Below are 6,914 nucleotides of genomic sequence, written 5' to 3' on the forward strand. Positions count from 1 at the left end.
TGGGCTTTTCTTGGTTTTTGCTGCATTGGTTTGCTAATTTCAAATTTTGTTCAGATTTGTTTTTTTATGACTTAAAAATGTTTATATTATAAATTTGTTCAAATTCAAAATTTGTTTAATTTTGAAATTTGTTCCAATAAGAATTTATTTATATTATATGAATTTTCAAAATTTAAAATTATTCAAATCTAAATTTGTTCAAAATTGAAATTTGCTTAGATTTTGAAAATGTTCAGTTTTAAAAAATGTTCAATTTGAAAAAAAGATTTTAAAAATGATCAATTTTAAAAAATGTTCACTTTGAAATTTGTTCAATTCTAAAAAATGTTCACTTTGAAATTTGTTCAATTCTAAAAAATGTTCAACTGCAAAAAATGTTTTATTCTAAAACTGTTCACTTTAAAAAAACGAAATTTTCAAAATATTCTTATTTTTCCAAAACAGTCAGATCTGGAATTTGTCTGGACAAAAAAAAAACAGAAAATATAAAAACGACAAAAACACGAAAAAGAGACAGTACCGTTTGTTGGGCCACTCCCAGACGGCCCACGAAGTGGCTTCGAGCGGAACGGTGGTTCGCTCCCGCTTAAAGCGGGAGATAGGAGCTCCCAGGCTGGGTACGGGGCCGGCATGTCCCAGCCCGTATCTTAACGGGCCCTTGTGTGACAGCCGTACCGACCACGCGAGGCACGGTGCCAGGCCGGGCCGGCCCGTTTGCCAGGTTTGTTAAATCGCGGCTCGGCCCTTGTGTGCCAGCCATTGATGACCCATGCGGCCAGGCGCGGCGAGGACCTCTGCTCCCCCGCTGCAGTGCGCGTCCGCCCCTTCTCCCTCCTTCATCAGGTGGTTAACTGGCCGCTTCTCTAGGTGCAGGACTCCTATCGCTCCAGAGGATGGAGCAGCCGAGCAGTTGGCGGTGGCGGCCGTCGCCGTAGCAGCGCGCGAGGTCCTAAATATGTCGAGAGACGGTGGTCAGCGATATATTTCTCATGGCGGTCAGAAACGATCACTCTCTTTGGTATTGATAGATTAATCCCTTGCTGTGGTATTAGGATTTCGGAATTATTAGGCCATATTGAAGTACTGTATTTAGGATGAATAGAGCCTTGGTCAGCTAAGAGATATCTTGATAAATGGATGAGCTTGTTTTGTTAAACAGAACCACATGCCTGCGCCCTTCTAAGGAGAATTTCATAATTGGATTGTTTGTATGCTCATCAAGGCTTCACGCTTTCGGTCATGCCCACTAGTTGTTCGACGTAATGCCTTGCATTGTCAATTCGAACTGTTTAAATTCTTGGATCATTAAGACTTTTCGTCCTTCTGGAAAATGGCAGCTGCTTAATACTAGATTATCAGTGTACACAGAAAAATGGTATACACGGATAGTAAAATCACAGATTCCAAGTTCCTAAACTGCCCATCAGGTTAGTATTCCAGAACTATATTTTTGTAAGTTGATATATGATTCCGTGACATCTAATACATGTAAGCAAGAATCGAATATATTCATTCTCTAGGAGGTAGGTTTCTCATTTTTATGGTCAGAACTGTCAGAGCCGAATTTGTTTTCAGTTGTTTTGTCCATTTGGAACTCTTTCATCTAAAAAATGGGGTTCCATGGTCTTAATTATTTTCTAGGGTGAGAATTAGATTAATGTTTTGCTTCTCACACAATCAACTTCATTAACTTATGAAGTTCCTTTTGTTGAACATTAATTTAATGGCTAAGATCTATTGAACATCAAAGTATTTCATTGGTATTTACGCTTTACGGACAGAGAGAATGCAAACGACTGAAGATGGTCATGACAACCACTTTATTTTTTATAAAACAAATTTACCCACAGTATACAGCTATTGATGTTGGTAATGTATGTACGAAGGACTTAACAAGAATGCAATATTCTCATCTTTACAAGAAAGATGGATACTGACATTTAGAATATAAGTAAAACATGGTACAAATTATATTTTTATTCACCACTAGAAGATATTGAGATGCCAGCAAGAAGGTATTTAAGCCATATATGATTTCGAATTTATTTTCTTTATATTTTGCAGTCAATGTAAATACTTATCATTATTTTGATAAATGATTTGCTAATTTTAATGTGTGATGACTGATGACTCAGGTTATTAGTGTGGACCAATGAGTTCTGGATTGTGGACTTCATATCGAGTTTCGGCCTAATATTTGTCATACTTTTCTGAAACTATAGCATGATCCTTATGGTTTATAATTTTATTTTTTTATTTACGTTTGGTATTCTATTTATATATTAGCCAAGACGTGCATGTGTATGGTTCCAAGGTTAATCTAGAAATCAATTCGGGTATATTATAGTATCTGTGTCTGAGTAATGAATCTTGTTTTACCCGCAAAAAGCAAATCTTGTTTACTGTGCTATGTGTCATTACTTGATATAGGGAGCTGATGGACTGAATGTTTGGAAACTATCGGTATTTTCGGCTCTATGCTTCTGTGCAGGTGAATGAAGGGAAGTTTTTGTGCTTGCTGCATGGTATGCTGAAAGGAGATGCTAATGTGATGGAGCTGGACATCACCTCTAGGATCTCCTGCTGGTCCATTCAGCACAAGGAGAACGAGAGGCCACCAATCTGATGCCTCCGGTATGTTCCAGCTTTGTTGTTCGACACTGAGATGCCTGTGATATATTCAAGCTTTGTTTCAGAACCTTATGGAGGTGATAACAGATTAACAGTGCTTTGTTTTCTCTATTCTGAAGGAGGCTGCTAGGAAATTAGTCACTCGCGATAATCTAATAAAAACAAGTCACTTATTGCTGATTGTGATCAGTACATTTGTTCAGATTTGTTCCTATTCGAAACACAAGTTATCTCATGCAAGAACTTGTTTTGCAGATAGTAGTAGGGATTCAGCGAAGTTGGAAAGAAGAGAAAGTATTGTTTCAGATTTTTCCATTCGTCTCTGAAGACTGATCGACTGGCAAAGAAGATGCCATACATGTATTCCTTTCAGCAGTGGTGAATCTCTACAGCGATGTTGTGCCAAAAAAGATATCCACACTGATCTACCTTTCTTCCTTCATTCAATATTGGTGATCTCTAAACTAACTGCAACTTTTCGTTTGCCATGTCTTTGCATGAAAGACGGTTGCTCTGGACCATGAGAGCGATGGTGATTGAATAGATAATACCATATTTATTCCCTGAAGAGACTTTTTGTTCATTTCTCTCCTTAGCACTGACTTTTCCACCCGTGGACTACAGAACTGAAGAAAAGAAAAAGGAAAAGAAAAGAAAAGGGAAAAACGAAATTATAATAAAAGAAAATAGAAGTATTGACTCATTTGGAAGTGACTACAAGTCACTATCAGGTGTGTGGATATGGCCTGCCAGCACTCAGCAGACTAGAACAATGCATGTATCTGAAATCCTTGTTGAATGGAATGTTTGGTAAAACACCATTAGCCTCAGTAAATTTCATTCTTGATTAGTCAAATCACATCATTTCACCATGCTTCCACTTGGACAGCTAGCTGTCCTGATCAGTTTAAATACAAGGTCGCCGAAACAAGTTGTTTTCCTGTTTCTAAACAACCAACCACATGTATTAAAAACTGCAGGAGTGTCGAATGCTGAGTCTTGCTTGCCTTGGAGAGGAGAGCAGCCTAAAGCTTCTCTGCTTGAGGTATGTATTGTTCGTTCTTGTTTGAGATTGTCCCTTCATAACTTTATATATATTGATCATTTCTTGCGTTTGTCATCTTCTACCTTGATAGATAGATAGCTAGTTGGTTTGGACGTGAAGAAATGAGCTGCAAGTGTTCTATCTCTGTCCTCTTTGCTGCATTGATCCCCTACTTGTTCCTGGTATTTGATGGAAGGCAAACTGTGTTTGCAACAGATACCCTTCTTCCTGGTCAATCTATCTCTGGCAACCAAATCTTGGTCTCCAAAAATGGCGTTTTTGAGTTGGGGTTTTTTCTCCCCGTCCCCAAGTGGCACCAAGCACTTCTTGGGGATACAGTACAAGAACCTGGTAGGAAGCCGCCCAGCTAAGTTCTGGTTAGGGCGCAGAACTCCTATCACCAGCTTCCTCAACGCAACTTTGTACCTCACCGCAGGTGAATTATATATTAAGGAGCTCGGTACTGTTCTCTGGACATCGGGCTCAGCAACAAATGAGTCAGCCAGTGCTGTGGCTGTTCTCCTTGATAATGGGAATTTTGTTGTGAAAGATCAGAGCACCCATACCAAGGTCATATGGCAGAGCTTTGATCATCCAGCTGATGCCCTGCTACCTGGAGCATCGCTAGGTCTGGACCTGGCCACCGGAGCCAACATCTCGCTTACTTTTTCCAGGCCTCCTTATAATTGCACACTCGTGATTGACCAAAGTAGGAAGATGGGATTTTCCATGTTAATGGATGGGGGTGACCATTTTGGAACATTGCCGTATTGGATGGTAACACAGGAAGAAAGCGGCTCGGTCCGACTAAATTATCCGGAAAACCCAAATGATCTCGAATACCTGAGACTGAATATGGGGCAAGTAAGTATGCTGAGGTGGGTAAATAATGCGACGATTACTGGTTGGGAGCCTCTGTGGAGCTATCCTTCGAGCTGCAAAATCAGTGCTTTCTGTTGTGGTGCATTCGGTGTGTGCACTAGCAGAGGAACCTGCACATGCATTGATGGTTTCAGACCACATGATCCAGACGAATGGGAGCTTGGGCATTTTGTTAGCGGCTGCTCTAGGATAGTAGGATAATGCCCTCCCATTGCAAAGGCGGCATGTCCACCGACAAGTTTATTTTGTTAGACAACCTGCAGGGGCTTCCTGACTCCCCTCAGTATACGAGACAAGAAACTAGTGAAGACTGTGAAGCAGCCTGTCTGAGCCAATGCTATTGCGTTGCATATTCCTTTCATGACTCTGGGTGCATGATATGGTATGACGTGTTGCTTAATTTGACTCTAGGAAATACCACTCCCAAAACCAAGATTTACATGCGTGTAGGTTCTCATGGTAAATGGTGGCGAGCACACATACAACTTGTCATGTTGATTATTGGCCCAATAGTTGTTACTCTTCTTGTCATGCTGGTGTGTTTCTGGTTATACAAGAGATCTCTAAGACAGACTCAAGTGGAAGGCTTTCTCTCAGTTTACTCTTATTCACAGCTCAAGAGAGCTACAAGAAATTTCTCCGACAAACTCGGAGAAGGAGGTTTTGGAAGTGTTTTCAAGGGAACTTTTGCAGGGCCAACTGTTGTTGCCGTGGAGATGCTTAAAGGGATTGGGCACAGAGATAAGCAATTCCGAGCAGAAGTACAGACTCTTGGTATGATTCAACACACCAATCTTGTGCGCCTTTTAGGATTCTGCGCGGAAAGGACCAGAAGGCTGCTGGTCTACGAGTATATGGCAAATGGTTCTCTGGATTCTCATATATTTTCAGAAGGAACTACCGTGTTGAGTTGGCATCTTCGCCGTCGCATTGCCATCGGTATCGCTAAAGGTTTGGCCTATCTGCACGAGGAATGCAGTGACTGCATCATACACTGTGACATCAAGCCCGAGAACATACTACTGGATGCTGAATTATCCCCCAAAATTGCTGATTTCGGCATGGCGAAGCTTCTCGGGCGGGACATCAATGCAGCGCTAACCACTCTCCGTGGAACCATCGGCTATCTCGCACCAGAGTGGGTTTATGGCCATGCTATTACTCACAAGGTGGATGTCTATAGCTTTGGTGTTGTGCTCTTCGAATTGATCTCCGGGAAGAGGACTACTCGGAACATGAGATTTGGAAATCATCGGTACTTCCCCCTTTATGCTGCGGCTAAAGTGAATGAAGGGGATGTCTTATGCTTGCTCGATGATCGGCTCGGAGGAGATGGCAATGTAAAGGAGCTGGATATTACCTGTAGGGTTGCTTGCTGGTGCATTCAGGATGACGAGATCCACAGGCCGTCAATGGGGCAAGTCGTTCGTATGTTGGAAGGTGTTGTCGACATTGAATTGCCTCCGTTCCCAACATCATTTCAGAACATTATGGATGACGCAGAAGGGTGATATGAGATCTCCTCCTCGCACTGCAATTGTTGTACGAGTCTAGAATTAAAGCTGTATTTGCATATCACTGTAATATTTATGATCAGATGCATTAAGCATAGTTGTATTTGTTATACAATCGTGGTATAGTTATAGTTGCAATGCAATAGCTTGAGAAAGTAGTTTTGCTTAATTTTATAAACTGCAAGCCGAGCATTCCCGAATTGATCTTCGAGCTTTCTTCCAAGCTCAAGCTTTGCTCGAACATTACTTGAAAGGGGAGCTTGGCCCGGCCGGTTGTGACGCCCCAAAACCGGTACCATGAGGATCCCAGCGAATCCGCCGAAATCCGCACGATATCGATTCTAGGAGACGCACCACCAAGCGCCTCGTACACGCCGAAGCATGCACGCGATGCGGGTGGAATCAATCACGAGCGGTAACATTACAACAGGATTACAATAGAGCCCACAAGAAACATATATTACAACAACGACTCCAACGAGTCAAGATACAAATATACAATACAAAGATCCAAATCATACAGAAGATCAAATACATCCGAGTACGGACAAGATACAAATTGGACTAAGAGTCCTGAAGATAAACGATGGCGTCCATAACCCTGCCCAGGCCAAGCCGGAAGGGTAACCTTGCTAGCGTCGTCTTCATCGAACATATCTTCATACCTGCCCGGTTATATCCCGTAGAAGCAGCAATAAGTACGGGTTCGTACTTAACAAGACTTCAAGACGTATAAGCATTCGTCAACCAGTCATCCTTTGTACTTGAGGCACGCAGGAGACTTAGAGGACGCAAGAGGAACGTCATAGGCAATATGGTGGGGTTAAGCGGCAGCGCGCATG

General features: G+C 41.8%; 1 pseudogene; it reads left to right on the plus strand.

The window, feature by feature from the left end:
* The first annotated feature begins 3,780 nt into the window (after positions 1-3,780).
* Positions 3,781-6,069, plus strand: LOC124663918 (annotated as a pseudogene).
* The last annotated feature ends 845 nt before the right edge of the window (positions 6,070-6,914 follow it).

Source organism: Lolium rigidum, chromosome 6 (genome assembly GCF_022539505.1).
Source record: "Lolium rigidum isolate FL_2022 chromosome 6, APGP_CSIRO_Lrig_0.1, whole genome shotgun sequence".
Classification (NCBI taxonomy): Eukaryota; Viridiplantae; Streptophyta; class Magnoliopsida; order Poales; family Poaceae; genus Lolium; species Lolium rigidum.